Raw genomic sequence first — 14,900 nt, forward strand, 5'->3', positions numbered from 1 at the left:
AGACATGATGCATTCTATCATTTAATTTAGTATGATATTTGCAGCCTGAATTAAAAAAGCATGAGAAAAGTAACATTAAAGAGATAAAAAAATTGTTAAGACTACAGCAAGAGGTGTACAACAGTTAAGAGAATAATGTAATTTGATAAAAAATGTCACCTAAAATACTGAAAAAAAAAGTGGTTTATTTTCAAGCGTATTTCAAGTTTGCCCTCAAAGTTGCATTAATGCAATTAACATGTCCTTTTTACATATGCAACACCTACAGACTTTCAGAACACTTACAGTTACAGTGCAGAGCCATATTATGAGAGAGGTCTCTCAGAAACTGCAAATACATGTGAGCAGGAATCCACCAGGTTTCTTTAAATTAGAGAAACAGATGTCTACTGTAGTATATAGTACTTTCAAACTGTTGTTTCACTCAGATATGCCAAAATAATACTGTAAAGCTCTGCAAATGCAGAGGAGTAACATACCTAACCGTGCAAACAAGGTATCTGATATTCCTAAAACACAAGCAAAGTTATTGTTTGGCCACAGACATTGACAGGGAAAATATTTCAGATGTAAATACCCACAACCAAAGTTATGTAGGATGTGTTCCACTTCGTAACAGTGTGGATGAAGCCTCTAGGTGCTAACAATACAAGAAGTGTTACATAAGACTATGCACTTATTTTTAGAAGCACATTACAAAATTAAGTACTGCACTGGAATCTGTTGCAGAGCCATGGACAGTTACATCAGTGTGCACAAAGAACAATTGCTCAGTTGGAGCAGAATATTAGATTCGATTCAGATTAGAGCTCTCTCCTGCCAATCCCAAAAACTACTGAATCACCTGAGACTAAGTTAATTTGCATTCATTAAAACAAAAAAAAAAACAAAACAAAACAACAAACCAAAACACAAACACACTACTAATCACAAACACAGACATATTCCTTTCTATGAGCAGAACTAGTAAAAACTAGTTTCTTACGGATTTATTCTTTTGTTTCTGAATACTTCTCCCACACCATGATAACCCCCCAACTTTCTTCTCTTCCACATTTCTTCATGACTCTCTCTCCCCCCTGCTACAGGGAAAAAGGAGTTGTGGTGCAGACACTCTGGAAGTCTGCATGTGCTCACAGGCAGCCTGACCAGCTGCCATCCTACAGAATACACACTAGATCAGGTCTGACTACCTCTTTTCCAAGAGGGTGCATTAATTTGGACTTCCTTTCTCTATCTAGACACAATTTTATGAAGTTTGTAGGACCATAACTTGAGTCTTTCTGATTTGTTTTGAAGTTTCCATATACAAATATACCTATGAGTATAAATTAAAGGCTTAACTTTTGAGTTAACTCAAAAGTTGGTTTACCTATATATACTTAGCATATTTTAAATGTTTAGATATACATACACATATATACACTCACTAGAGGGAGGGACACACAAACCAAATGATCTCATAAATCACCCTTCCCAAAAGAAACTGAATCAAAGCTTCCTAGGTGTTTGCTTTTTTTAAACAGTACTAGATACCACAGAATGAACCCAGAATGTATTTGCCCAGATTAAACTTTGTTTTTCCCTCACCATCCCTGATTTTTCACAACATTCTTGTTCTCATTTTTACCACATTTTAAAAAATGACAGCTAACTTCGTCATCATGCTCTTCAAAACAACCCAACCTGAATTTACCAATATTTCTTCTAGATACAGACACAGAACAATCCATTAAGCACATTCTACTATCAACAGATTTTACTACCACAGTTTATTCCTTTACAGTCTACATTATTCCTCCTCAGGCTCTTTATGAAGTACATTAACAGTGGACTATGCTTAGTCTACCAAGTTTTAAAATGCACCTCTCAAAATGTTTTTGTTTTGAAAACTGGACTCTGCAGATACAGGTATTCACTATTATAGAAGAGTCCAGCAGTTGTACACTGGAATACAGCTAAGGGGCAGCTAAAGGCACCTGCTCTCAGCAAGACACTCCTGGTTGCCAACCAGGCCTACACTTGGTCATCCCAGTTTTCAAGACTTGTTGAGCTGTTGCTATTAAAAATTAATACAGTCCAGTAGCATCTTTAAGAAAGGGAGGCCTGAAATTGAATCTACAGTTAGGACCCTAAAAGAACTGCTAGATGCTCTAAACAGTAATAAAAGAAGGTCACTTAAACTACTGTTACGTGTCTTTGGGAGACAAATAAAAGATTAGGATCACAGCTAATATCAAGTTTGCAAATTCCTAATTAAACTGTTATGAAAATACTATTTGCCATCAAGCATATACTGCTGGCAGTAACAAGATACACCTACCTGAGACAAGGAAAGCTCAGAAGAGCACCAATCTCTTGAATATTACACGTTATCCTTCCAAGAAATTTGTGAGACTTCTGTTTCATCACAGATGTCCCAAAACATACATCTTCTTATGTAACTGAACTTCTATGAATTGGAGGGAAAACAAATCATGTATTTACTGCCCAAAACATATCATTCTGAAAGTGCCAAAAAGTTTCCTAAAAAAAAAATTAAATTAACTCTGTATCTCAACAGCACAGGAATCTGAATTTACTTCAAATTCTGCCACAAAATAAAGAGAGACACTGACTTATTCTCGTGTATGATGCTGATCTTAACCAATCTGATCTTGAAGCAGCAGCTTACTAGAAACGTACATCCACCTCCAGTAAATAAGACAACAAATTAAGATTTCAACGTAAGGTACCTCTCAACTTTACGATGATGCTTCTGACATGCTGAAAAAGGTACACCACAGAGTGAAGTATGAAGAAAAGTACCAACATCACAACAAATTAATCAAATATCTCAATTTTTTTTTTTTTTTTACTGCAAAAAGTTTTATAAGTGAACATGATATTGCAAGGTACTTTTAACCTTCAGAATTGCTCATCATCTCTTCAGTCTTTCAAAAGCTGGTACTGCATACAGCTCCGATTTCTTTCTGAAAACCTTTCAGGTTTCCACTTCACACCACAAAGCATGGTATAAACTCTCAAGAGATAGAAGACCTTCTTCTGTACATTTTTTTTAGCCTAGTCATTAAATAAAATACCTGTTTCACAGCTATTTTCCTGCTTCATGAGTTTTTTTTTAAAACATATTTACATGCAACAAGTACTTTCTCACAAACTGCATTACTACTGAATGGTAAAAGATTCCAAACACATACCTGAACAAGTCCCCTACACAGCAGACCAACAGAAGGAAGGTTGGCAGACCTTTTTTTCCATCATTATAATTCTCTGGCAACACTTCCTTTGCAAGAACAGTTTTCATAATTAGAACAAAAAAATGCATCAAAAATAGTTACAAAGAATAGTAGACTGACTACCTCAAGCAATGCAAGGTTTTAGTAGGCTGGAAGGGGAAAAATACTATTCTAGTGAAGCCTGAAGAAAAAACTGATGCTGTCACATAGACTGTATGACAAGTACACAGTCCACTGGCACAAGCATTAGTTACTTATTTTGCACTAGGACGGGAATCTTCTTCCTACAATCCTTAGACAGAAAAGGTAATATATGATATTACATTATCATTGTCCATGTTACAAAAACAGCCTTAGAAAAACTTATTTGCCAACAAGTTGCCTACAAATCTAAACATTAACAATTTATAATTTAAAATAGTTGGTGGTTGCCTTAATGTAATTAGTCATACTGCTGCTTTTTGGTGCCTGAAAACTCCTTGCAATTGTTTCCAAATACACACATATTTAGATTGTAATTAAAATGTTGTGCGCATACAATTTTGAAACATGTAAGGACAAACAATACAACTGCCACCTACTGAATTTGGTATAGCACCATTCTGGTGTTTTTAACATTGCTTTCTCTAACTATATATGTTAACTGCTACCAGCATCTAGTTCCACAGAAGCCGTGAACCATGCAAGTAAAACACAGGAAAGCATTATCCACTTACTACAGACTAGAATTTGGCTATAAATTGGTTAAATTACTTATTCAGAGTCACCCATCACTTCAGTTAACTTAAGGACAGAAAGCATGCTCCAACTCTTACGTTCATGCTCAGTCCGCTGGATTACTGTCTGCTCAGTGAGAGTAGTACAAAGTAGGAGCTTGCATTTTACTTCCCACAAATACACCAATAATTTATACTAGTTTTCATTTTAAATAAACTATACCTTTCTACAAATAACTTGACCTCCTCCAAGTATATTCAACCATCATTGATCGCAAATGCATAAAAAAAATTGGAAGGCAGAACTTTGCAAATGCTTCAGAAATTCATTAAACTACTCACTGCAACCAAAAGGAATCCTGAGCAACGCAGGGTTCAAGATGGTATGTTAAAATACCCCCAGCAACATTATTGCAAATCAAAAGGAAAACAGGAGGGAACACAGGTTTACTTACTAACGAATTTCTGATCGACAAGCCTTGCAATGCAATCCAACAGGAGAAGGATGGGTCTGAAAAAAGTCTCAATTATAATCTAGTTTTAAACTACCAGCATAACCTGGAAGGAATCCTCCTAGGAAAGGTAGAGTTGTGAAATTAAATATATTAGCAGTGTAAAGAGCGGTCAGATGGCAGAGCGAGCAAGTCAAGGGGAAAAAATAATGCAGGGTTTTCTGTAACACTACTGATAACCAATGCTATCTCAAGACAAATTGGAGGAGCTCAGTAACCAATCTGGGCAAGGATCATTTACACCTTAATTTTGGGGCCTATGACACAACCAGACCAGAAGCTGAGCTAGTACACACTACCACCATACAAACACTAAATTTTCAGCATGGTAATATAAATGAAAGATAAAATATAAATTAAAAGCAATCTGGACATTTTATGGTTCCTTTCATGTTTGTATCAGCAAAAATAAAAAGTATTTTATATCTTATGTAAAAATCTCTCACTGATTAGCCCATACCATGTTTGGTATACACACCATTTCTAAAAACAATAAAAATAATTCCATAAGAACAATTTTGAACATCCTACTGTGCAATAATTTAATTTGACATGATTCTTCCTACGCTGTTATAATGCGCAATAAAAGAAGAGTAACTGTCAACATTCAGCATCCATCCTGAAAACTCTCACACACGAAGTTAACTGTCAACATGTGAGTAGGTGCTTTTAAGTCAATGAGACTACCCACAAACTTTCAGTTGTTCGTATGTTTTTACAGGAACCTGGGTCAGGAGACCAATGCAACACACACAAACACAGAACATCTGCACTAAAGCACATTTGAAAATTAAAAAAAAAAGTCAACTCTATTCAGGAAACACAACTGAAACAGGTCATTTTGAATTGCTCAGTACAGTGTATCTGAGACATCAGGACAAATTTCAAGCAATAAAAAAAAAAACAGTTCTCTGTTGTGTAGAAGAATGTTTACATACAATTTTTATTTATTTATACCTCAAAAGCCCAGGTGAAGCAAAGTTAACATAACTTGAACTTCCTGGCTTTTGACAACAATCACTGTAATGCACGTATCCACTGTATTAGTTATAATTTTCTAAAAAAAAAGAGAAAGATTGTATCACTTAGAGACCAATCGTTTAAATCTGTGGCGAAAAGAAATATTGTTTTGACTTACTACACTACTGCACTTCTACATAAACTGGCACAGAGTTTTTTATCTAAGCTAACGTTTAGAAACACATACAACAAATACAGCAAATATTCTGCCAAGAACTTAAGAATTTTTAATTTTTTTTTTTTTAAGAACACATTTTTTAAAGTACCTTTTAAAAATTTGTATTCAAGTACATTATAGCTTTAAGGGAAGACATCATTAAAAAAAAAAAAAAAAGTTAAATACAAGGATCTACTTACTTTAGAACAAAATTCTGTACTTGGAAGCTTGGGCACACTTTCTATACTACCTCATAAGAAAACAAGCAATACAATGTTTCTCTTAAGTTTCCAGATCAAGTCAGAAAACCAGGTGCAAGAAACTGTGGCGTACTTTTTAAATTCTATTCACTTTTGAGTTAAGAACAACACGGAGGTACAAGATATTATTGAATAAACAAAGTTATGATACAAGACTGCTTTAAAGCTATAACGAGTTTACAACTTTGCAATTACTACACAACAGACAGATCCCTGCACCAACATAAAAACAAGTAAAATTTTTTTAAAAGCTACAGCAGAGGCTAAAAATGCAATAACATTTCTAATTCCAGAGTTAATCTCTATCTAGACAGAAACACATTTAGAAGTATAGCAAATACATCAGAAATACTTTCTGAGAGCTACCATTCCACTGCAGGCACACGCAACTTTCATATGAAGGGACTGAGGTAGAGACCGAGATTTTTCAGGTGCAAGCAGCCACTTATGGGACAAGGCTTTAGCATCAAACTTCAGGACGTGTTACCTGCCCTATTTTTTCCACTGAATACCAATTCTCTAAAATTAAATTATTTCTAAAAGAATTAAAATCAATACTTTATGAATTCCAGAGATTTTTTTTATTTTCAGTTCTTAGCCAAGGGTTTTTGCTTTCATTTGTTGGTAGAACTGACACACAAACAGGTTACAATAACAATGACTACTGTGACAGCAATATTAAGTTTCTAGAAGAGACGTGTAGACAAGGTTTATCTACTACTACACTCTTAGCTTTATCAACAGCTTCCTGAAAGTGAAACGGAAATACACTTGCAAGTCAAGTCAGTCAGCTCATGATAGCAAGTATTCAAATCCTTTCCTAAAATCAGAAGCAGTTGACACCTTGAAGTTTAGCACACCACCTGAATTCTCAACATAAACAATATGGGAAATTGTGGGGGGGGGGGGGAGAGGGGGAGGCATTGGACACATACAGTCTTCAGTATCATAAAACTGGATCTTGCGAGCTGTGTTCTATTAACATGTCACTATAAGAGAACTCAGAGTACATCAACACACACACCCCAATTCTTTCAGGTCCAAGCAAAGACGCCCTTGCAATATAAACCTAAACAATTGTTTTGCTCTTGCAGGTCTTTACAAGTCTTAGCAGTCTGAGACATATCCAAGTTTCCAGAAACATAAAGGTTTCCACTAACTGATGTGACAGCAGGTTTGATCATCTTAAACTCCCTTCCCCAGCTGAAGAGTTAAGACCAGCTCCCGGCCACCAGCACCAGATGTTACTGCCGTGCAGGCACACAGGAACGTCTCCTTTGCACACTCAGGTCACACACACACACACATACATATGCAAGAAGGAGACGCAAAAAGTTCTTATCTTCCCCTGGGGATAAGATAGTGCAAAGTTGGAAACAAGTTTCTCCCTGGTAACACAGACAGCAGAAATTAAAACATGCCCATGTCAGATGTGGATCAGCAGCAAGAGGTGCTGATCCACATCTAACACAAGCATGTTTTCATTTTCTCATATTACAAAACCTCCAAAACAACGTTACCTGTAACTTCACCCAAAAAAACACCCCAAAACAGAAATGCTAAACCTAGGATACTTGTAAGCACATCCTTGCTTCCATCAGGAGCCTACCTACACTAACTACAGCATAAACACTGCCTCTCGCACCTTCCCCCACCACTCCAGCGTCCCCCTCTCCTCTCTAATCTGTCACCCTGTCCCACCTCACCCCCGCCCCGAGCCGGGTTCACGCCAAAACTGCAAACCGCCGCCCCGGTGGGCAGGGGAAGGCCGGCTCCCTCCTCCGGGGGGCACCGGCTCGGGAAAGCGGCTCGGTCCGTTTCAAGTTTGTTTTACAAACACGTCTGAGGGACCCACCAGAACCTGTTTACACATCACCTTAACCGCTGCCGAGAGAAGAGTGGAAAAGGCGCGGGCGAAAGAAAAAAAAAAAAAAAAAAATTTTTTTTTTTTTTTGACAGAAAACCAGCCAGCAGTATCCCCCGTCTCACCCTCCTTCTTCCCCCCCGGGCCTTGCCGGGGGCCGGCGGAGCAGGCCGCAAAGCCGCTCCGGCGCAGCCCGGCGCCGCCCGGCAGCGGGACGGCGGCGGCCCCGGCCGTGGGTGGGCAGGGTGCGCTGCCCCGGCGCCGGGCCCGGGGGAAGGCGGCGGACGGGGGCCGGGCGGCCGCGCACCCCCACGGCAGCGCGGAGCCGGGCTCGGTGGCGGCGGGGGGGGCGGGGTGGTGTGTGTGTGAGGCTGGGGGGGGGGGGGGGGCGGCGGGGGAGGGGGGGGCGCGGAGGCGGCCGCCGCTAGGCCCGGGGCGCGCAGCGAGGCGGCGGCGGGAAGGAGCCGTCCCGGGCGGGCCGAGCGGGCCGCGGGGCGAACTGCCAGCGGCGGCCGCCGAGGATGCGGGGGCCCAGGCACCGCTGGGCCGCGGCCTCGGAGAGGCGCCCCGGCGGCCGCCGCCGCCGCCCGCGGCGGCGGAGGAGGGCGGGGGGCGGCGGGCCGGGGTCGGGCCTGCGGCTGCACTCCCGGCTCGGGCGCCGCGCGTCCCGTCCCCCGTCCCCCCCCCGCCGTTCCCCCCCTCGGAGACAAAAGCAAACGGAAACCCGGCGGGACAGCCCCAGGCCCGCGAAGCCCCGCCGCGGGCCGCGCCACCGCCCGGCCCTCCCTCATCGGGCTGGGGCCGGGGCTGGTGGAGGGGCCCGGGGCGGCGGCGGGGGCCGGGGAGGGGGCGGCCGGGGCCGGACTCACCGCATGAATTTTCTTGTCCCGCGGATCCAAGATGGCTGAGTATCCAGCACGGAGGATGCTGGGGGAGCAACCTTTACCCTCTGACCCGGCCGCCGCCGCCGTGACCCCGCCGCCGCTCGGCCCGGCAGCCAGCGCCGAGGGGCGGGGGCAAGCGCCGCCGCAGCGCCCGGCCCCGCGGGGAGCGGCGCGGAGGGGCCGAGGGGCACGGGGGGGAGGAGGAGGAGGAGGAGGAGGAAAGAAGGAAGGAAGAAAGGAAGGAGGGAGGAAGGAAGGAAGGAAGGAAGGAGAAGGAGCAGCAGCAGGAGCGAGGCTCGCTCGGCTGCGCTCCCTCCGCCTACCCGCGGGAGACGCGGCCCAGCGCCCGGACCCGGGCCCCGCGGGCCTTGGCGCTGCCGGCCGGGGGGACTCGGGGCTCCCGATCCCCCGTTTTATGAGGGGTCGGAGGAGGGGGGACGGCGGCGCGCGGGCTGGGCGCTGCCGGCCGGCGGGACTCGGGGCTCCCGACCCCCCCCCCCCCCCCGTGTTGTGAGGGGGGGGAAAGGCGGCGCGTAGGCTGGGCGCTGCCGGCCGGGTGTCGGGGCGAGCGGGGCCCGGCGGCACCGGGGGCTCCCCGCTCTTCTCACCCTGCGGAGCCTGGAGCCCCCCGGGAGTGCAGGGGGGGCTGTGGGGCCCGTGAGGCCACCCCATCCCCGGCAGCCGCCCCGCTTGGGTAAATTGTGCAAAAGTCTGTGTTTTCGCAGCCGCTGAAGTTGGCGTTGGGCAGACAGGCCTTGCTGTCCACTTTCATCTGTTATTAGAGTGGAAAAGGATTGTCAAGAATGGCCCAACTGGACTTTTTTTTTTTTTTTTTTTTTTTTCTTTTACATTCATCCTGAAAACATGTATGTTACAGCAATGGCTCAAGTATAGAAGATGCACAAAACATTCATAATGTAAATTACACGTTTCATTAAGGCTGTGCACAAGCATTATTTGTGAACTGGCTTCTCTGCTCCCTCAAGAAAACTAATGGCGCTTCTACTTTCATTTTGTTATGAAATCGTGATAAAGTTTTAAAAATCAAACGAAAACATGATAGTATAATACTTTGGTAGAAATAGCAGGCTTCTTTCAGTAACTTCACGTGTACTCAGGTGTGATTTTGGAGCTCCACGCAATTTAAAAAATAGGTGTTCAGTGGGTTATACAACACTACAGAAACATTAAAACTACAGTAACATCTCTGTCAACATAAACCTGTTTTGAAGATGGAAGAACAGAGTCATCTAAGCTAGGAAACCAGTTTCTTAATGCCACCACCTTTTTGCGCAGCACAGTTGCGTGGTGAACATGGGTGCCACATCATTGAAATGACTATAGACTGTGTCCAGGAGAATATTGCATTTTATTATTCTAGTAATTTTAACTTTTACCACTGAAATCTTCATGCGTTTGTTATAAACAAACCATTATAAAACACCGTGACATCCTGTTTTGAGTATATATGAACCTCTGGAGTACTTTTGCTGTTCAGTCAAAAATCAAGGATTTCTTTATACCACATGACAGATATAAAGGCAGTACTTTTAGACTGAAAACAGTAATGAATCTTATTAATCTTTACTGTTGTTAAATAAGCTCTTCTGTAGTCTGATTGACCCTTTTACACCCATTTATAAACACTTTGCTTCATCATGTTTCATTTTACACTTCAGTGGTCTGAGTTTCTTTTTCAAAAGCTAGGGTTTCTTTATATTTTCCCAAAAGAGAAGTCATTTAAGACTTCACAATACCCAATGATGTGATGCAAGTAAACTAAGCACCTGACATTGTCATTGCATCTATGTGGACTGGTGTCTCTGTCCATTACAAAATTACAGTTTACATGCAAATCAGTTAACATTTATATGACAAGAAGCCTGTATAGTTCAACAGAGCTGGAGAATGAAAAAAACAAAAAAGCAATATTCTTGTCTTAGGCTGGTTAGTTTAGTATAAAAACCTAACTAGCAATCACAATATGTGTAAATTGTGATTTAAATTCTGTTAATTAAAAAAGATATAACCTGCCCTTTTGCCTAAAACTGTGTGTTTAGTTGAGGAACCTCATCACTGTGGCTGTAGAAGGTGTGCATTCAACTTCCTCATTTGTTTTCTTAAAGAAAGTGAAAGCTGTTAGCATTTTAATGCTTTAAAATAACCTTTGAAGCCGCTAAAGAGGATGCATTGTCATGTATGTGTTCATACATTTGCTACTTTTAGTCTTGGCTCAATACATTTTTCTACAACAGTGAGGCCTGTTTCACATAGGTTCAGATTGGTGTCCTGAGCTGATTTAATGCAATGGCTGCTAATCGTGTGTGAACACCCCTAATCTGTTTTGAACCTTATATGGTATGGTTTGACCTCTTTGTCTAAGTCTTTGACTACAAACAGATACACATTCTTTATTTTTAATCTCATTTAATTAATAGTCTCTCTTTTTTTTTTTTTTTATTGACTTATTTCACAGACTAGGCTGGTACACATTGTTTTTTAATCAATATACAAACGTCTATAGGAGTCAATCTGTAAACTTGTCTATGACAGCACAAGCAAAGGAACTGTAGTACACGATGGCAGCAAGTCTGGAAAACCTGTCCTGCCGGTGATTGCATCTGCAGGCCCATGCAGTCAACAATTCATGTGGTGCTGCTAAAGTCGATCCCCACAGTTCTCTACCTAATCTTCATGAAATCTGGGGCCATAATGTGCGTGTTCTGAAGCAGTCATGACACTCATCTAGTAGCCATTTGGACTTCCAGCGAGCCACTGTTGCTTCAGCTAATGCCCACAGAGGGCTAAAAGCTTACAGCGTCTGGCTGGAAAATTTGCAAAGATGTCATCAAGAGAGACAGATGTGCTCAGAATCCCCAAATGCTTTATTGCCACGGCTCTGGGTGTTTCCTGGAAATTCTCTGTGTTTTTTTCTGAGACTTTGCTCCAGAGAGTTTGTGGATGCTCTTTGGCTCCATTCAAAGTGTCACCGGTAGCTGCAGACAATGCAGTCACAGAAGTGGGAGGAAGGCAAATTGCCTAGAGTATGTGCAGGGCACAGTTAGGGTGTTCCACTTTGCCAAAACATAAAATTAAATTAGTCATAGTACAACCACCATCCTTGATCGTGAGTGGAGGCAGAACATGGTGAGTAGCCAACCTTGTTTTTAAATAGAGCAAAGAAGAGCATTGTAGCACAGCAAGGGTCTTTCCTTCTTCCACCTACAGATTGTCCCAGTGTTCATCAGGAATCACCTAGAGCAAAGGTTAGCAGCTTTCCAGCAGTGGTGAAACAGGCTCTATTTTATTTTCTCAGATTAGGGTTTGAATCTCTTGGAATAAACAGCTGGAACCAGAAGACAGTGCCTCTCAATTGCAAGGTGCACTTGATTAGCCAAAACAGTGACATCCCACTTCTGAAGGAGGCAAAGATTTCTGATTTCTGCTGAACTCACACCTGTGTGAGACATGAATCGGGAGCGGCAGCTTCTCATGGATGTCTTGTCTTGCATGATACTCAGAAGTCTGTCAGTTGCCTTCTTTGGAAGAAGGCTGTAGGCTTACAGCACTGCTCTGCATTAATCTTTGCCCTAGAAGAATACTAGATATTTTTTCATAATATAGCCTATTTAATTTTGTAAATATTTCTAAAACACAAGGATGAAGGTGTGTCAAAGTGTACATTAAATCTGATATTAAAGATCTGAGCACAAAGAGGTGTTAAAACATTTTTTTCAAGAGTAAAAGCACTAAGACTTCTCATTTCCTTAATGTATTTTCTCATAATTCTTAATTATTACACTAAAATGGAGCACAAAATACCTAGAATTCGGAGGATTTAATTGGTTAGTTTGACTTTTGCAAGTTAGTCTCCAATTTCTAGGTTTTTTAGGAAAGGTAAGGGAAGGATCAGCTGTTTCCATGGCACTGTCCTTATCTATCCTTTCACTCCTACAGGGGATTTCCAGGGATGGCTGCTGGCAAGGGAAGCCCTAGAAGTGCAGCTCCATTACTGTTTTTGTGTTAAAATGCATCACAAGGTATCCACACAGATGGCCTCTCATCTGCTGGATTTGTAGTTTCCAGGAGGGAATATTGGGAGCGGAAGTATCTTCATCTCAGTCTCTTGTATTTTTACTATCAGGAAACCCTTATCTCAGCCTTCTGCTGTAGTGCCTTCAGTGTCTGATTTAGTGCTAATTATACCAGAGCATTGGGAGAAAAAAAATAACCAAGTTTAAAAAGAAATCTGCCAATTCTGGAAAATAATATGACCCCAAACAGGAGATAAAACGTAAAATTTTCCAAAAATAAGAAGCTTCATGCTGCTGTATAGCAACTAAGAGGTCTGCCAGAGTGCTAGTAAATGAGAGGATAAATCAAGAATTAGAGATAGCAGCAGTTTCAAGTATTTCTTAAGACAAAGAGAAGAATAATGCTGCAGACGGGAATATGTTTTCCAGAGGAGAGAAAGTATTAGAGAAACACAAGCTGGTGCCAAAGTAGGTGCTGACTGACATTGCCAAGCAAGATTATCCCCAGAGAAACGGGAGTTACAGTGGTGGTGACAGGGGGACCCTTCCTATCTCAGTTCTCAGGACTGCAGTCCGTGGTGCTCTTGCTGGTGGTCATTGGAGAGCTGCCTGGTCAGAAGTGCTGTTTCTCATTTGAAACTATTAAATCATGTCAAAAGACAGACAACGTTTTATTTTCAGTGTTGTGGGCTTTCTCACATGACTTTCCCATGTGTCTAACTGATGTAGGTACTATGAATATGTGCTACATTGGACAGTCTCTCCATTAAGCTGCAGTCGCTACTAATAAAAACATGAACTTAAATGTTTAAGATGGTTGTAATTAAAAGTTAAGCTGGGAAGTAAGAGCTATTACAATAATTTTGTAAAAAAATGATCACCAAATATATAACCAGCAGCCTGGGGAAAACAATCTCAGTATCTAAGGTAAAAGGAGAATTAGTTTCCCTTACAACAGGTCTCATCTAGGAAAGCAAACAGCCTGAGGGCTGGAAAGTGCTGGATTCTCATTCTTGCTTTTTGACAGTTTTTCATGTTTGTCAGTCAGGCCTATTTCCAAAAATGTGCTCTACCCTAAATAAGTGTTAATGAGTCCAACAAATTAACTCTAGCTACAAGTAGGTGATGATAGGCTGACATCCCACTGGAAGCCAGAGGACTCCAGTTTCACTGTCTCACTGGGCAGAGTGCTGGGAGCATGAAGCTACAGAAGACCCAGGAAAGCACGGATGCCTGGGGAGTCCAAGTTGGCCAACTTATGCCACTTGGCAGGAGTTTGATGGCGACTGGAGAAGGGTCCTTGGGCTCCCCAGCAGTGCTGTTACCCACCCGTGTCTCATGCCGGCCCTGCAGCCTGTGGATGGTTTCACACGTGGACAGACTCTGGGAGTGCTTGCTGACTGCGGAAGCATTCGTCTGGGCTTTGTGCTTGTTTAAAGAGGAGAGTCAGCTGCTGAGCTCCTTTGAAAGCTTTGCTGGGGTCCTGATCATCACATTGGATGACTCTGAACATTGCCAGAGAGTTTGTTACATTTTTCCTGCGGTAAGGCCAAAGGCCAGCTGCCAGGCACGGCGACTGTTCCTGTCACTGGGTTCACTGGGTTCCAAGGACAGAATGAAGTTTATGAGGACTCGGAAGGTATTGAGCTACCTCATTTTCCAAAGCCATCGTCAGCTCATGTTTTAAAATGAGACTTGTTTACTACAGGTTTAGGCAGAAAAAGCAAAAAGCACGTTCTTTTGCTCTTGCCAGCCTTGATGTATCTGCCTGTTCATCCCAATGAAGGCTGAAACCCAGATCATAAATCCAAAGCTGCTGCTTACCTCCCTAGCCAATTCAAGGAGCAACATGTTGCTAGGCCGATGAGAGAGGGAACTTACTGCATCAAAGCTAATCTGTGTCTGCAGCCACTATATTGAATTGAATTACTTTTCATTCCGGCTTGCATAAAACCAGCCCCTGGCATGCCTGGGAAACTCCAATAACCATTATCATCGTGAAGCTGAAACTGAGCCTTCCCAGCTGAGCAGCAAACCCGCTGTATCATGGACTATAGTGCTCTGTAGTGGAGCAATAGCAGCTACTTTTAAGCTCTTCACCTTCACTACAGAGCCCAGCAAGAGATATAACTATGTGCACATGCCAGCTCAGGACCCTTCAGAAGTTTCCTGGGTCTCAGTTTTGCTGCAGCTGATAGGATGCTAATCTATGAC

General features: G+C 42.5%; 1 protein-coding gene across 2 annotated transcripts in view; it reads right to left on the minus strand.

The window, feature by feature from the left end:
* Window positions 1-8,751, minus strand: part of CNOT2 (CCR4-NOT transcription complex subunit 2) — an 89,579-nt gene extending 80,828 nt beyond the window's left edge. The window contains exon 1 of one of the 2 annotated variants that reach the window (XM_042792464.1): window positions 8,638-8,751. The gene's annotated coding sequence lies outside the window, so the exon portion shown is untranslated. The remainder of the gene's footprint in view (window positions 1-8,637) is intronic. The other variant, XM_042792461.1, reaches the window with a different exon arrangement.
* Between the last annotated feature and the right edge of the window lie 6,149 nt (window positions 8,752-14,900).

The sequence above is a fragment of the Tyto alba genome, unplaced genomic scaffold (genome assembly GCF_018691265.1).
Source record: "Tyto alba isolate M040663 unplaced genomic scaffold, T.alba_DEE_v4.0 Super-Scaffold_2, whole genome shotgun sequence".
Taxonomy (NCBI): domain Eukaryota; kingdom Metazoa; phylum Chordata; class Aves; order Strigiformes; family Tytonidae; genus Tyto; species Tyto alba.